The sequence below is a fragment of the Delphinapterus leucas genome, chromosome 17, assembly GCF_059928025.1.
Source record: "Delphinapterus leucas isolate spDelLeu-1000000601 "Yukka" chromosome 17, BTC_Dleu_Yukka2, whole genome shotgun sequence".
Lineage (NCBI taxonomy): Eukaryota > Metazoa > Chordata > Mammalia > Artiodactyla > Monodontidae > Delphinapterus > Delphinapterus leucas.
The window spans coordinates 50,867,107-50,885,998 of NC_143145.1; the positions used below are offsets into that span (position 1 = coordinate 50,867,107).

General features: G+C 36.4%; 1 long non-coding RNA gene across 1 annotated transcript in view; it reads right to left on the bottom strand.

Annotated features, from left to right (window-relative positions):
* Nucleotides 1–858: 858 nt before the first annotated feature.
* Nucleotides 859–18,892, bottom strand: part of LOC149747004 (uncharacterized) — a 36,079-nt gene continuing 18,045 nt past the window's right edge. Inside the window, exon 4 of the long non-coding RNA XR_016388439.1 lies at nucleotides 859–14,493. This is a non-coding gene — a long non-coding RNA (uncharacterized LOC149747004). The remainder of the gene's footprint in view (nucleotides 14,494–18,892) is intronic.

Below are 18,892 nucleotides of genomic sequence, written 5' to 3' on the forward strand. Positions count from 1 at the left end.
CTATACATAGAGAATCCTAAAGATGCTACCAGAAAACTACTAGAGCTAATCAATGAATTTGGTAAAGTAGCAGGATAAAAAATTAATGCACAGAAATCTCTGGCATTCCTATGCACTAATGATGAAAAATCTGAAAGTGAAATCAAGAAAACACTCCCATTTACCACTGCAACAAAAAGAATAAAATATCTAGGAATAAACCTACCTAAGGAGACAAAAGACCTGTATGCAGAAAATTATAAGACACTGATGAAAGAAATTAAAGACGATACAAATAGATGGAGAGATATACCATGTTCTTGGATTGGAAGAATCAACACTATGAAAATGACTCTGTTATCTAAAGCAATCTACAGATTCAATGCAATCCCTATCAAACTACCACTGGCATTTTTCACAGAACTAGAACTAAAAATTTCACAATTTGTATGGAAACACAAAAGACCCCAAATAGCCAAAGCTATCTTGAGAACGAAACACGGAGCTGGAGGAATCAGGCTCCCTGACTTCAGACTCTACTACAAAGCTACAGTAATCAAGACAGTATGGTACTGGCACAAAAACAGAAAGATAGATCAATGGAACAGGATAGAAAGCCCAGAGATAAACCCACACACATATGGTCACCTTATCTTTGATAAAGGAGGCAGGAATGTACAGTGGAGAAAGGACAGCCTCTTCAATAAGTGGTGCTGGGAAAACTGGACAGGTACATGTCAAAGTATGAGACTAGATCACTCCCTAACACCATGCACAAAAATAAGCTCAAAATGGATTAAAGACCTAAATGTAAGGCCAGAAACTATCAAACTCTTAGAGGAAAACATAGGCAGGACACTCTATGACATAAATCACAGCAAGATCCTTTTTGACCTACCTTCTAGAGAAATGGAAATAAAAACAAAAATAAACAAATGGGACCTAATGAAGCTTCAAAGCTTTGGCACAGCAAAGGAAACCATAAACAAGACGAAAATACAACCCTCAGAATGGGAGAAAATATTTGCAAATGAAGCAACTGACAAAGAATTAACCTCCAAAATTGACAAGCAGCTCATGCAGCTCAATAACAAAAAAACAAAACAACCCAATCCAAAAATGGTCAGAAGACCTAAATAGACATTTCTCCAAAGAAGATATACAGAGTGCCAACAAACACATGAAAGAGTGCTCAACATCATTAATCATTAGAGAAATGCAAATCAAAACTACAATGAGATATCATCTCACACCAGTCAGAATGGCCATCATCAAAAAATCTAGAAACAATAAATGCTGGAGAGGGTGTGGAGAAAAGAGAACACTCTTGCACTGCTGTTGGGAATGTGAATTGGTACAGCCACTATGGAGAACAGTATGGAGATTCCTTAAAAAACTACAAATAGAACTACCATATGACCCAGCAATCCCACTACTGGGCATATACCCTGAGAAAACCATAATTCAGAAAGAGTCATGCACCAAAATGTTCATTGCACCTCTATTTACAGTAGCCAGGAGATGGAAACAACCTAAGTGTCCATCATAGGATGAATGGATAAAGAAGATGTGGCACATATATACAATGGAATATTACTCAGCCATAAAAAGAAACGAAATTGAGTTATTTGTAGTGAGGTGGATGGACCTAGAGTCTGTCATAGAGAGTGTCATAGAGAGAGTGAAGTCAGAAAGACAAAGACAAATACCGTATGCTAACACAAATATATGGAATCTAAGAAAAAAAATGTCATGAAGAACCTAAGGGTAAGACGGGAATAAAGTCACAGACCTACTAGAGAATGGACTTGAGGATATGGGGAGGGGGAAGGGTAAGCTGTGACAAAGTGAGAGAGTGGCATGGATATATATACACTACCAAATGTAAAATAGATAGCTAGTGGGAAGGAGCCACATAGCACATGTAGATCAGCTTGGTGCTTTGGGACCACCTGGATGGGTGGGATAGGGAGGGTGGGAGAGAGGGAAACGCAAGAGGGAGGAGATATGGGAACATATGTATATGTATAACTGATTCACTTTGTCATAAAGCAGAAACTAACAAACCATTGTAAAGCAATTATACTCCAATAAAGATGTAAAAAATAAAAAACAAAAAAACCCTCCAGGAAGTAGGCATAGAGGGAAATTACCTCAACATAATAAAGACCATATATGACAAACCCATATGCAACATCGTTCTCAATGGTGAAAAACTGAAACCATTTCCATTAAGATCAGACACAAGACAAAACTGCCCACTGTCACCACTATTATTCAACGTAGTTTTGGAATTTTAGCCACAGCAATCAGAGAAGAAAAAGAAATAAAAGGAAACCAAATCAGAAAAGAAGTAAAACTGTCACTGTTTGCAGATGACATGACACTATACAAAGAGATTCCTAAAGATGCTACCAGAAAACTACTAGAGCTAATCAATGAATTTGGTAAATTAGCAGGATACAAAATTAACACACAGAAATCTCTTGCATTCCTATACCCTAATGATGAAAAATCTGAAAGAGAAATGAAGGAAACACTCCCATTTACCATTGCAACAAAAAGAATAAAATACCTAGGAATAAGCCTACCTAGGGATACAAAAGACCTGTATGCAGAAAACTAGAAGACACTGCTGAAAGAAATTAAAGATGATACATGCAGATGGAGAGATATACCATGTTCTTGGATTGGAAGAATCAACATTGTGAAAATGACTCTACTACCTCAAGCAATCTACAGATTCAATGAAATCCCCATCAAACTTCCAATGACATTTTTCACAAAATTAGAACAAAAAAAATCACAATATGTATAGAAACACAAAAGACCCCGAATAGCCAAAGCAATTTTTCAGAAAGGAAAACAAAGCTGGAGGAATCAGGCTGGCTGACTTCAGACTATGCTACAAAGCTAGAGTAATCAAGACAGTATGGTACTGGCACAAAAACGGAAATATAGATCAATGGAACAGCATAGAAAGCTCAGACATAAACCCACGTACATATGGTCACCTTATCTTTGATAAAGGAGGTGAGAATATACAATGGAGATAAGACAGACTCTTCAATAAGTGGTGCTGGGAAAACTGGACAGCTACATGGAAAAGAATGAAATTAGAACAATACCTAACGCCATACACCATAATAAACTCAAAATGGATTAAAGACTTAACTGTAAGGCCAGATACTATACAACTCTGATAGGAAAACATAGGCAGAACAATCGATGACATAAATCACAGCAAGATCCTTTTTGACCCACCTCCTAGAGAAATGGAAATAAAAACAAAAATAAACAAATGGGACCTAATGAAACTTTAAAGCTTATGCACAGCAAAGGAAACCATAAACAAGACGAAAAGCCAATGCTCAGGATGTGAGAAAATATTTGAAAACGAAGCAACCGACAAAGGATTAATCTCCAAAATTGACAAGCAGCTCATGCAGCTCAGTATCAAAAAAACAAACAACCCAATCAAAAAATGGGCAGAAGACCTACAGAGACATTATCCAAAGAAGATATACAGATTGCCAACAAATACATGAAAGGATACTCAACATCAGTAATCATTAGAGAAATGCAAATCAAAACTGCAATGAGGTATCACTTCACACCGGTCAGAATGGCCATCATCAAAAAATCTACAAACAGTAAATGCTGGAGAGGGTGTGGAGAAAAGGAAACCCTCTTGCACTGCTGGTGGGAGTGTAAATTGATACAGCCACTATGGAGAACAGTATGGAGGGTCCTTCAAAAAACTAAAAATAGTACTACCATATGACCCAGCAATCCCACTACTGGGCATATACCCTGAGAAAACCATAATTCAAAAAGAGTCATGTACCACAATGTTCATTGCAGCTCTATTTACAGTAGCCAGGACATGGAAGCAAACTAAGTGTCCATTGACAGATGAATGGATAAAGAAGATGTGGCACATGTATACAATGGAATATTACTGGGCCATAAATAGAAATGAAATTGAGTTATTTGTAGTGAGGTGCATGGACCTAGAGTCTGTCATACAGAGTGAAGCAAGTCAGAAAGATAATAACAAATAGCGTATGCTAACACATATATATGGAATCTAAAAAAAAAATGGTTTTGACGAACTTAGGGGCAGGACAGGAATAAAGTCGCAGATGTAGAGAATGGACTTGAGGACACGGGGAGGGGGAAGGGTAAGCTGGGATGAAGTGAGAGAGTGGCATGGACATATATACACTACCAAATGTAAAATAGATAGCTAGTGGGAAACAGCCACATAGCACAGGGAGATAGTTCAGTTCGGTGCTTTTTGTCTACCTACAGGGTGGGATAGGGAGTGTGGGAGGGAGATGCAAGAGGGAGGAGATGTGCGGATATATGTATATGTATAGCTGCTTCACTTTGTTATAAAGCAAAAATTAACACACCATTGTAAAGCAATTTTACTCCAATAAAGATGTTAAAAAAATACATTGTTGTGCTTGCAACCATGAGAAAATCATTGCAGCTGGAAAGATAAGCGACAGATAGGTGCAAACCCTGCTTGGTTGTCATAATAGGACCCCAAATTTCTCACCAACAGGAACTGCAATGTTAGCCTGTGAGAAAGACATAGATTTCCTCAATATTTCATGAAAATATTATCGATATTTTTAGGCATGATCATTACAGTCAAAATTAAATTCAAAAAACAGAGAGAAAGATAAGGATAAAGATTAAAAAAATTACGAACGCTTTTTATTTTAGAGTGGACATGACGTACAAAGCAGGTACTATAGCAGTTGACTGATACTTATAACTCTAAGACCGTTCAGGATATATGAGGAATGATGGGAAATAGGCATAGGCAAATGTTTGGCAAAGATGTTTCTTCAAATTCTCTGCCTCCAAACTGATGATTTCTCCCCTGTGAAGACATTGTTTACATGTAAAGCCAGAAGTCGTAACCAAGGTCAACCGTGTGCCGTGCAGTTATTCAGATTTTATATTCTTTCTCGCTCAGTAGCAATACCACTGGCTGGATATAGGGATAGAAATGTGCCTGAGGTTTTGATTGACAGGTTTGGAGCTTGGTTTCCCTTGAGGAATTCTCTTCCTATAAGTCTTTGTTTTCCTGGCATTTTACACATTATACCATAATGCTCATCAGAAAATTCATGTCAGATCTAACTACTGGCACTTGACTGTAAAGTTTTATATTTAAAAGATGCTGTTTGGCTGTTTACAATATATAAATGCCAGTTTATTTCTCTGGGAAGGGTCACAGAGAAAAAAACAGTAATTTTCTTTCACTGACATCAGGGGAAACTGCTTCCTGCTAGATCAATGCATAAAAATTCAGTTTTAATGACTTTGTAGTACCTTAGCCTTGACATCTGTATATTTAGAAATGAGTGTGCAAAACCTTCAGCATTTTATAAATGAAAAGAAAAAAATGATTTAATTATGAGTAGTGTATACAATATTATGATTATTATTGCTAGAGATAATAACACCAAGAGATGGTCCATAGACAAATGAATACATATTTTTCCAATTTTTATGTTAATAAAGTCATTTAAGTAAATTCAGACCTGGTGTTGTCTGCAGAGCAGTACATTATTCTCTATACACACAAATAATTATGAAAGGATTAGTCAGTTGTAGGAATTTATTATGTATAGTATTCTGCCTTGCATTTATCATTCAGTGAAGTATTAAAAGGCAGCTTATGGAGAAAGGAATATTTCAAATTATGGACTTATAAATGCTCTGCAAACCATTGCTTTTGATGAACTGATTTCCTGATCAGAGCAATCTTGTATAAATTTTGATCATTTTATATTTTTTCCATCTGTACTTCTTTCAAGTTCAAGTCTGGATAGCTTGAGTTTGTTGCTTGTCCCCCATTAAATTGCCTGAACTCTATCTCAAAGCCCAAACCATGCTTATGTTACATAACACCCAAGGGGAAATGTGTTTCCTGTGGGGACTCAGTTAAAAAGATGCCTTTTCCACATAAAGATCTTTAATATTTCTGAAAGCACATTTTCCCTGAATGTTAAAATCTGCTTTCCATTACACTCTAATGGTAAAAGTTTTTGCATGGGCATCTGTGGTCCAAAGGTTGCCTCAGCAGGGTCACATAACAGTCTCTCAAAGTAAACCTGAGGGGCCGGCCCACCAAGCCCCCCTCCGCAGAGGCAGTAGCAAGCTGGGCTGATCAACCACCAGCACAGATCAAACCAGCAGCATAGGAGTTCTCACTGCACTGCAGCACTTCTTAGCAAATGGTTTGTAATTAAGTCCACATTCCCAAAGACAACACATTGAAAAATGTATATGTTTAGGAGTGAAAGGTGAAGAAAAGAAAGCCAATACATGAGGTACCTAGAGCTGTCAAATTCATAGAGCAGAAGGAAGGAGAGTGGTTTGCAGAGGTTGGAATCAGGAGGGAAGAAGGGAGAAATATTGTTGACCGGGTACAAGACGGGACGCTGCAAAGAAATCTGGAGATGGATAGTGGTGACTTGCACAACCATGTGCAAACTTTATGTTATATACATCTTGCCACAATTTTTTTTAAAGACCTTGTTAAAAACAACAAAAAAGAAGAAAGCAAATAAGAGATAGTCATAATGATTGCACTCGATCAACTGCTTAATTTGTATCTTACCCAAATCTAAAATGTTATTCTTTTGTTTTTCATAATTGTCCAAGTTGGTTCCCCTTCTGAGGTGAGAAAAATAGTGAATTTGCTAATGATTTCTCTCATAGGCATCTATATCTTCTGCATTTTTGAGAACCTTTTACAAGTCCCCAAGTTGCTTACACAACCCTCAGACACTGTGATGCTTCAGGCCCTAGAGAAGGATGCTAAGTGTCTACCATGTTTGCGGTCTCAAGGTACCATTCCTTATAAAAGCTCAGGAAATAGCTAGGTGGCTTGCAGAACTAACCACCATGACGGTTCTCTCTGGTTGAGGGGTTGGCACTTTAATTTCCTATGGTGACAGTTTCCTTTGCTGAGAGCTGCAAGGTGTCAGGACCTATGGTTTCTAAAACCTGGAGGACTGGGCTATGGCATATGCAGTGGAAATGCTGCTCCACAATCCAGATAAGTAGACCCACTTCTTCCTGAGTGACGTTAGCTGTCTACACCACAAATGGAGCCATTGAAAAAGTTAGATATTATCTGAACTCATTAATATTCTGCTATGAAGTTTGTTACTAGGCAATTATGATTAAAACGGACAAATCTTCAGTCTCTTGAAAACTATGTTTAATGACACTTGCAAGTAGTAATTTGTTTCTTCTATTTATGGACAAATATTAAAACCAGACCTTCTTAAAGGAGACAATAACCTCAGTTCAAAGAAAATCAGCCATAATGCAATCACACATATGTAAATATTAAACATATACATAAACCAGAAAGACAATTCATGTTTGATTGTGGCAGGAATGGATTATGATTCTTTTGTAATCTTTTCTTGGAAAAAATGATTATCCAAAGAGTAAATTCACAAGTTCTAATTTTAGTTCCTCTTCATCATCAGGAGAAAAGGTGATTAAATATTTAGCATTCAGAGCTCCCTATGGCATAGTTATCATGCCCATTACAAAATGAGGAAAAATCACTCAGAAGGATTAAATAAAATTGCCTAAGCACAGCTAGACAGGAGCACAAACAGGATCCACACTTGTGTCCGACTTAAAACATATTCTCTTTTACTTCCTTATGTTTCCTCTCAATAAATAATTATTAAGACTGTATTATATGAAGGATACTGTGAAGGGCCTTCATAGACTAGAAATAAACATAAGCTCCTGTCTTTCTGTGGATTAACTGATAGAGCAAATGTACTGATATAGTGATGCAGTCTTTATATATGTAGAAGAGGCCTGACCATTAAGACTAGAATGTTCCAGGGAAGTCTTCAAGTGAAACTAGGAAAGGACCAGGTGAATAACACCTGACTGGAGAGAGCATGTTCATAGCTGAGCAGGTCAGAGAGCTGCTGCCTTGCATCCTTCAGAATCATCACAGACACAAGAAACACAGTCTTACACAGAGTGGATAATAAGTAGATAGTTATTGAATTAATGGACAAGAGGACTAATTACTAAAGTCATTTGGCTGGAGTAAAAGCTTTATGTAGAAAAATAAAAGCAAAGGTAAAATTAGGAGGCTAAAGAAAGGGAGCATGTAGAATGGTTTCACGGCAAGAATATGGGCTTTGAACTCTATCCTCTAGAAAACGGGAGAGGTCACATAAATGGGATGATAAAAGACAGAGTGGATATGTTGTCTAGGAAGAACTGGAAGGGGAGAGATTGGTGAGAAGTAGACAATAGCCCAGGTGTGAGATAATGAGAACCTGGGCTGGGGAAGGGGGTGCAGTGGGGAATGGACAGGATTATCTTTACTTGTGAATAATGGAAACCTATTTCAAGAATAAGTATGGCAAATATATTCCAACAAAATGGGTAAATCACTGTTAACAAATTTCTCTTACAATTGAAGATAAAAAAAATACTGGTGTGAATAAATTTATTTAAATTTTAAGATGTATATTTTAAAGCGGTTTCATTATTTGATTGATATTTACCATTCAAATAATTAGTTGTCCATATCATTTTGCATATACAATAACTCATACCCAATCTGCTGACAAAACCTTATGGGGTCTACACTGAAAAACTGCATCAGCCTTTTCAATTAATTTAATAAAGCACTTGCTCTTCACATTTTAAAGAAAAAAATATAACAAAACCCTAGCCCAAGAAAATCATCTTTTACTTGGGCATTTGTAAAATAAAAATTAAAAAAAAAAATGAACATCTTTTGGCTTTCTCTAACTCTTTTTTACTTTGAAAGAGAACAATAAGAAAAGTCCAGGATTGTAAGTTCATCCATTATTTGGACTGAATATAATTTCATCCTTAAGTGAGTATTTTGTTTTTAATCCTGGCCTCCTACTGTAATCAAAATAAAGCATATTGGTTACCTGCCAGGAGTCAAGTCTGACGCCACAGTACAAGTGCACTGGATTGTTCTTTGGGGCACCCAGGGTAAACTAACACCCAAAAGTCATCCCAAGTTGCCCTTCAAAATCAGTTGCAGTTATTCGTTATTTAATCCCCACAGCAATGCTTTTGTAACAAAGGTCAGGATCTCTTTGTAGGCAATCAGGTGGCTGAGGCAAGTGACACAAATGTCAGAGTTTTAGGGCTTCATCCAGCAGCTCAATTTTCATCTCTCTGTTTATTAGACCAAAGTAATAAGGCTTAACCCAACTATGTATTCAAAATGCATCATAAAAGATAGATGTCTTGACTGCAATAAATTTTTTTAAAACCAAAAGATAAATAAAGTGATGTTTCATACAGCTGGGGAGTTTGAGTTTATAGAAAAGTATTTGTTAACACAATAGCGATCTTAGCATTAAGAGCTTATATTTCTTAAAAGCTCTTCAGAGCTTAGAATACTCACCAATACACTGGGATGGATCGCGTATAAACGAGCCTACTTCCTACTTTGTTCATCTTTTGTTTTAAATGTTAATCCACAAAAGAAGCCGAGTGAAGTGTTTTCTATGAGAAAAGTATAAAAGCTGAGTTTATGAATATAAAAAATAAAGGCTAGTATAACAACCAGCCCTGAAATAATGGGAAATGGACTGCTGTCAAAAGAACAAGAAAAAAATTAGGAGAAAAGACTGGATTTTTCTACTTTTGATGTGAAAAGGAAATGGCTGCTTCTTTTCATCTGTTTACCCCCGGACTCACCTCTCCCCAGATACGTCGATTGTGAGTTTGAATATTAAATGTCTATCAATGTAGTAGAAATAATGAGATCTATTTGTCTATCTATTTATCTGTCTGTACATATACATTTACATTCAAAACATACTATCATTTGATACAATCATTTTTTGAAATGTCAGTGTTTCATTTTATATAAAAAGAGATACAAAAAATTAAGTGAGTAAATTAAAGAAGGGTCAGAAATAATGTGACACAATAATAGTGACACAAAGGACGCCTGGGAGCCATAAAGAACCTTTATCTGTTTCTAAGAAGCCTGCGGCTTGGTTATTTAAGATAAATACTTGTCTCTGCTCTCTTGATCTGCACATTCACAAAGCAATAGGCTGGGAAGCAACACGCCAACTATCAAGTCCTTTCTTTGCTGCTTAGTCACAGTATACCTTTTGCACAGCCATTGAAATTTTCTGTACCCCAGTTTAGTCACAGGGAAAATCATGCTATAAACTTTCATTTGTCTTCTATCTTTAAGAGTAAGGGAGAATAAACTAAAATTAAAGAGATTTTTCTTTTCTTAAGTTGAATTCAGGAATTTTTCTCATAGCTAATAAATGTATTTTCAAGCACAAAGGCCAAACTCCAATGGCAAACACATTATCTGACCTTGTATGCATTGTCAGATATTTCCAAGGAGAGATGCAAGCATGTGTGTCTACTGTGTGTGTGTGTGTGAGCGTGCATCTGTGGTATTTGTCCACACCGACATATACCTGTGAATACAAACTCATATTACAGCATATTGAATACTATAGGAGTAAAAAATCTATACCTCTCATATAAATATTAAGTGTCTTAATTCTATGGGATATTCTATTGGGCTTATAAAATGTATAAGATGTAAATCACAGAATTTCTCGAAATGCAATGGTTCTAATTTGAAAGTGGTTAAAATCAAAACTTTACAAATGGGCCTGGTCTTACTCTACAACAGATGGATTAAGCAAAGACATTTAAGCTCATAGCCTAAGTGTATAATCATCCTCATTGAGAATAATATCTTTTTAAAGTTGACTGTCCATGACTTGATCTATTTAGCATTGGGAGGAGAGATAAATTAGGAGTTTGGGATTAATATATACACACTACTATATGTAAAATAGCTTACCAACAAGGATCTACTGTATAGCACAGGGAACTCCACTCAATATTTTATAATAACCTATGAGGGAAAAGAATCTGAAAAAAATATATATGTGTATAACTGAATCACTTTGCTGTACACCTGAAACTAACACAACATTGTAAATCAAATGTACTTCAATAAGAAAAAAAGATATAGAGGTGCCTATCCCATCACATATTGTGAGTTTTACAGGGTTACAGAATCCTGGGTGGTGCCAGCGCCTAGCGGGCAGAGTCACAATAATTTCAGAATTACTTAGATTTGAAATTCCAGAAATTCTATTAAGTCAGAAGTGAGAAATGTGTGAGTCCTCTTGACCACAAAAGTATTCAATGAAATATATTACAGGATTTAAGAGAGAAGGTCCTAAGCCTGCTTGCCTTAGTTTCAACGCCAACTCTGACACTTTCTAACCAAATGCCTTGGACAAGTTATTTAATATTTCTGTACCTTGGAAGTCCTTGGTCACTATTGAAAAGGAGATGACGGTAGTCTTTACCTCATAAAGCTTGAATCTTCTATGTGTTCAGGAAAAATAATCACTAGCACAGAGGAAGCGTGTGAAGAATGTCTGATGTCTGTTTTTCCACTGAGTGTCCTTCAACAGCCTCTGGACAGTCCTGAGAACAAATAGCTAAAACTCTTGTCTTTGATGTTGTGTTGTATGGACACTACTTTGTACCTCTTTAGTCTGTAGTTTTCTGTGACAAGTTGAGACTTGCTAAGATTTCCAGGGCTTTATTTTTCTCCACTTGTGATGAGGGAATTAACTCATTTGATAAAAGTTTACTGAATAAATACTGTGTGCCTGAAACTATGGTAGGTACTGTGGATGTATGAATGCTGTATCAGGTGAAGTTACATGCTACAAAGAAAAATCACAAAAGTTAGGGAGTGTCCGTTTTCCAATGAGTTAACATTTGAGAAGAGACCTACAGGAAGAGAGTGAATAATCCATGGGCGTATTTGAGCCCTGAGTGTTTGAAGGAAAAATAACAGCAAGTGCAAATACCCTGTAGCAAAGTCATGCTTGGTGTGTAGGGCATTGCAGAAGCCAGTATGTCTAGAGCAAAATGAGGAAAGAAGAATGATTGTGAAGCTCCAAGACATGGGATCATGGAGGCTTTTGTAAGAAATGTGGCTTTTACTCTCAGCGCATTGAGAGCATTGAAGAACTGGAGTAGAGAAATATCATCAAACATGGTTTACAAAAAGTGTCTTTGATGTGTTGCAAATAGATTGAAAGAGGGCAAGAGCCAATGCAGTTAGAAGGCTGTTGCAATAATCCAGGCAAGAAATGATAATATCTTGGATGAGGGTAGCAATGATTAAGATGGTAAAAGAATTTGTATTCTGAGTAGACAGTCCTTAGGGACAGAAACAAGGGTGTTTGTTCATAGACTGGATATGGGTTTGAGAGAGACAGGGAGGTTACGGACAGCTGCAGTGTTTTTGGTATGAGTATAAGGGAGGGTGGAGTTGACTTTAATGAGCTGGCAAAATTGTGGGATGGGTGGGGTTTGGGGAATCAGAGAGAATCAGAAATCTCACTGTGAATTTGTTTAAATGTGAGATGACTATTAGATACTTAGTGGGAGTATCAAGGAAGCAGTGAGGTACACTGTCAAGATTTGGTTACTCTGGGAATAAGATCCAAGGGTAGACTCCTCATTGTCATGATGTTTTGGATGTGCCCATGACTTTCATGCATTGACATCATATTGCTCGTCATTTGTCTCGTACAAGTTAGCATGATGATAAATAACAGAAATACCTTTATGTCCACCCCATCCAACAAGGCATCAATAGAGCTATAAGAGATCATCTCTGAAAGTATGATGGGCAGCTGCATGGTGTGAGGCAAAGGGACAGCCTTACCAATTCTTGGTACCACTTTCCACCACCTCTCCACATTTAGACATTGTTTGCCTTACATTGTATCTCTGAATCCACAGCTCATTGAATTTCAATCTCAAACACAGTAAGATGTATGGAGTGATTACTGACCCCAAGCAGAAGGAAAAAAATGAAACAAAACAAATGACAAGTTTTGACTATTCAGTTTAGTTAGAATAGTAAGTGAAGTATGAGTGAAGTATTTTAAACTACATACTGCAAGATGAAGTATTTTAAACTACATTCATTTTGTCCGTCTAAATGTGTTTCTTCCATTACCAGTTCTTACTTTTTTCCTCTGACCTACCTTTGCTTTTAATGTTTTTCTAGTATGTTTTAAGTACATTTAACTATATGGGAATGGAACTGTGTTTCCTTCTGAGAATTCTGATGACTCATTAGCTGGGTTGATTTCATACACTGCATTAATGTGCTTGTTATTACAAACTATAAGATAAAAGCATGTTTTCGTTTTTATTTAAAAGTTTTTTCTAAATATATACACACATTCATATGCAGCACCTGCAAGCATTAGAATTGCTACACTTCGTATTTCATACATTTTCCTTTTTTCTGGTGTACCTGTTCTTTGTCCCATTTCATTCTACACCATTTATTTTTAATTAAGGATGCCTCTTTCTACTCTAGATGGCTGACTCTAAATTCTTCAACTTTTCAAAACCCACTGAACATTTACTAGTACACTGGGATCCAATCTTTGGAATGTTTCTAAAACAAGGCATGTTCTATGCACCAAATCAAAATACGCATGCCACTGTCCCTGTACCTCCAAACCTGTTTCTGATTACTGATCGAAATTCCCCTGTTCTTCATTAAAGGCTGAGATTCTTTTTAAATGCTTATTTATGGCTGCCTGGTCCACAGGGGCAGACTATGGATTTAATCGCCTACAGCACAAACCTCTTTTAACATTTGGCCAACTGAGCATTAGGTACCTTGTTGGCTGGGGGGCAACACGTTCCTACTTAGTGTTTGGAGAAGGTAGCCTCAATCCAATATTCTTCATTTATTTCCAAGAACTATTAACGCTAATGAGCATTACATCCACACATCAAGAAAAGATACAAAATAGAGTCACTGCTTCTCAGACTTCATTAAGCTCGGTATTGCTTTATTCAAGGAGCAGGTGTCTAATTTTACAATGTTCTATAAAGACAGATGAAAACAAATACACTGTAATTAATAAAAAGTATTGCTTACCTCTTTAGTTGGTAGCCCCTATTCAGATACAGCTGTGAGTTTGAAAAGATACTACTTGGGGTTACAGGAAGAGATAATTAAGTGTACTACAACAGAAAGCAATTCATTAAATGACAATGAATTTTATTTTCTTCTGATACAAGTAAAACAAGCAGGTGTCCACATTAATTTTGTATCTTCTTTTGTGACTGCAACATACCACAAAAGGTTTTCACTTAAATTTAACTTTTGTTACATGATTCATATTATATTGCTTGCTGTATGTGTTTAAATGCTTTAAGCTCTGCATCTACAATATAAAACTTAAAAAAAGCTTTTCCTCTTGGAAATGTCAGGGGGTTTTTTTCCCCCTAAATCCAGAGTATGTTTTCAAGGTCTCTTCTAAAATGATAACCTTCATATGAGTCACAGGAAGCTAAGAACATCTCTGCATTAGTCTGGCTTCAGTGAGGTTAAATGCAGCAACAGTATGCCTACAAAGAGATACGATAAGCAGCTGTAATGGGTATCACTCAACACAGCACCAAATATCAATCAAAACTAACAAATGCCCTCCCCCACAAATGCTCTCAAGTTCAGTTCCTTGAATTTAATTATTATAGCAAATGGTAATATAACAAGAGTGTCTACTGTCAGGAAAAAAAAATGTTTAAAACAGATGTGAACCATACAAAGCATATGTAAAACACATGTGATCCACAGCGAGGTCACAGGACCCATTGACAGAACACATGTGGAGTACATGAACCACATATGGACACATGTTGCAAAATCACGTTTCTGTTCAATGCCAAGACTCGTATCGTATTCTAAAGAAATCAGGGGCTCTTAAATAAACTTTGTACTTCTTAAGGTAAATGGATACATTTTTGTTTAAAATCCCTTAGTGTAGGCAGACAAGGGTCCTCAAATCTAATATTGGGCTTGAAAGTACTCAAATCCTTGTTTCACTCCTGTTTTCCTATCCCAGGGTGATTCAGTTGATTATTCTCAGGGAATAAAGATTTCTTCCTTGCCCACAGCTAATTCTTTGAGGATGCCATAGCGTATAATGAAACCTAAGCAAACAGAGCCTAAGTGTGTGAATTAGGAGCAACTGTGGTTTGAATGGGCTTTTTCTTTCCTAAAACACTCAAACTAACAAGGCATTGCTGCCTTATCTTATGTATCTGGAATAGAATTTAAATCTTCTATACTTACAAAAAATCATCAGCATAAAAATCCCAGAATAACATTTATTTTATCTTATAATTTGGGGGAATAAAATATTAACCATATAATTTAAAGTGAATATGAAAAGTCTCATATATACATGGAAATAAGCACAAGTATATCATTTTCTAGTGTGAAAACAGTAACAGTGCCTTATGCATAGGCATTAATTTAATTAGATTCAATATATTATTTCATTTGGTCCTCCTCACAGCCCTGAAGAAATGTAGTGCAACTAGAATTCAGTAAGGCAACTACATGGTATTTAAAAAGAACCTAGGAGAGTGGCATGAACATATATACACCACCAAATGTAAAATAGATAGCTAGTGGGAAGCAGCCACATAGCACAGGAAGATCAGCTCGGTGCTTTGTGACCACCTAGAGGGTGGGATAGGGAGGGTGGGAGGGAGATGCAAGATCCCCTGTATATGGGGATATATGTATATGTATAGCTGATCCACTTTGTTATACAGCAGAAACTAACACACCATTGTAAAGCAATTATACTCCAATAAAGATGTTAAAAAAAAAAAAACCTAAGATATAAGAACAAATGAGAGAAGTAAAAGTTCTTCTCCCTGAGCTGTTAAACTGTGGCATCCAACAAGTGATACACCTTTTTTGAGGTTCAGTTTTTAATAAAGAAACATGGGGATTATACAATTGCTAACTTAATATGTTTGTTGTAAATTACCCAACTATTATATGCAAAATCATATTGTAAATGCAAAGATATTATATGTATAGGTGTTAGCTATTTCCGCTGACAATTTACACATGAGAAACACTGAGATTCAGAAAGCTAAGCCGATTGTCACATGACTAATAATTAGTAGGCCTAAGATAAGAAAATAGATAGTTTTGCTTAAGAGTCCCCCATTCTCTTCCAAAAGGCAAAGCTAAGCAGAATATATTTCTCATTAACAGGACATTCATTCTACCTCTACCTCAATAGACAAGCATTGATATCACAGATAATCATTATTATAATAATGCCACATTCACATTTACAGCATTTTACATTTTCAATGTAAAGCATGATCCAGTGAGCATTTGTCTCTTCCATTTCAGGGAAATTACCTCCTTTCTAAAGATTACTAAATTAAGGTTCTAAGAACACAGTAAATAGGTTGCTTGAATTTGTATGCTTGTTAAGAAACAACATTAAGAATCTAATTCAAGAGATGAAATTCGAAGTCCAGTAATTATTTTCCATTAAACTAAAATTTTAAATATATAATTGGCAGGCTCTCAATATTGTGTTTTTGTATAATTATATCCAAAACAGTGTTTCTATTGATGCTGCTATTAAAAATGAGTGTATGATGGAAGAAAATCGTGGCATCAGGAGGGGAAATTTTACCACTGAATGAAATGAAAGATTTTCCTTTGTTACTGATTTTGGCAAAATGCAGTAGACTATCCAGCATGGCCTGAAAAGACAGAGCTCCAAGCTGCTTACTGATTTCAGATGTATCCGTTACCTATTGTTTATCGTTGTTTTTGAAAGTGTCATTCTATTATACCTTAAGATTTTAAAAATGTTTCTTAGATACATGCTTTAGCTGTAATTTCTTTGTTAGCATGACTGTCCCCTTTAAACCTGGCTCACTGCCATCCACACTTCAAGACAGAATTCTGATATCACTTCTGTAAACCCTTCCTGGAGGATCCTAGACAGAATTGTTTCCATCTTTCCATTGTACTTGCTGCATTGTGTTACAGTCGATTGTTTGCATGTCTACGTTTTATCTTTGCTAGTCTGAAAATTCCTCAAGAGTGGAGTCATTATTTTTATTAACTTTGTATCCACAGTGCTTTGTAAAGCTATTTAAAATGGCAATTCTGAGGAAGTAGAAAATAAGTGAATGAATGAATGAATGAATGATATATTGCTGCTTTTCCTTTTTGGAATTAGTTGACTTAGAGGCTTACACACTCAGTTCAGGTGCAATGTCTTGGCCAGCCACATACCGTACTAAACTATTTCCACCCTAAAAGAAAATATTATAATTCAAATAGCCACTGGAGTTTTGTTCATTCCTATTAAATTGTCTATTTATGAAACATCCCTTCAAATAATCAGCGAAGTAGTGTGCCTCTTCTTTTAGATGATTCTCTATTACACGTATTATAATTTTTCGTGAGACACTCCCCCTGACACTAGAAAGAATCTTTATGTCAGACTAACATAGAGAACTGTAGACAATATCACTACACTGGGTCTGGAATTACTTTTCTGGATTTTGACACTAGATTACACACACACTTTTATCATACGCTGCATCTCCATTGGAAGTACAGAAAATAGGGGTAATCTTTTGTCATTCCAATTTGCCACCAGCCATTGACATTTCTCTATTAGAGATGTGGAGCTGAAAATGTGAGTCTCACCCCTTTTTGTCTTATCTTAATGAGCCACGAGGAATGAGAATCACTCAATATTTTGGCTGTACACTCTCTACCATGTGCAAGGCAGACACGGTGTCAGCCAGCCCTCCAAAGGGTATGCAGATCTCGCATGCTTTCACATTTGATCAATACAAATCTGACAGTCTGCTACTTAGTTTCTTCCAAGGCTGAGTCTCACACATGAAAACAGGAGTAAGGTTTTCAACTCAATCAAAACTGATTGTTCTATTCCTCTCTTCCCATCTAATCCTCTACCCATCTATGCACATCCACGAGACACAAATATGACAAATATGTTTTAAAACCCTTTCTTGTATGTAAGGTGAGGTCCAAACTACTTTTGTACACAGACATGGTTTGTTCAATCTAGACTCTTACCTATCTCATCATGGTTACCTTTAACCACTTTTTTCCTGCCCCTTCTTATTCACCTTTATTCTCCAGCCACATGAAGTTCTTACAGCTTTTGAAACGTGATATCTACGTGATTTGCCTGACTTGTCCTATCTCTACCTCTGCTTGTAAAACTCCTTACTGATCCTTCAAAAATCAACTGAAATATCATAGAATATCTTCCTTTTCGTGCTTTCACAGGACCTCTAACTACTCCTCTGGAAGAAATTGTCACTTTGTAATAAAATTATTTGCTTACGCACCCTATTTTGCACAAGATGGGTGAATTTATGAAGGTAATATCATCTGTGTATTTCCTATACCTCTACATTCACCCACTGGTTAAAATAGTATATGGTAAGAGCTTGAAAGATTAAAAGAAGCAATGGAGGGGAGGGAGTAGCTGATCTTATTTCAAAAGGAGCCATTAATGCACACATCTCAAAATAGGCTTTGAAATCAAATATAGAATTTGTCCTCCTTAAGGTTTAGGGATTCTTTTTTAGATAAGGATGCACCTGAAGACAAGGAATATACTGTGGATTCTGAATGTCTGTTTCCATCTTATAGAGCACTTGCTTACAGAGCATCTTATAGAGCAGTTTCCCCTTATAGAGGGGTTTTAGGTACCCCGGTTACTGCAACAGTTAATGATTCTTAACTTCTATTTTTATTATGACATGATCAGCTCCCAATATTAGACCAACTACTAAAGCCAATAATACTTGTATTTATCATTTTTCTTTGTGTTCTTTATTATCAAAGCTGATTTATCGCTGAATTTTGGTTTCCTTATGCAATCAGGAGGGTGGACCCCATGAACACATCTTGGGATGATATCAGCCAAAGGTA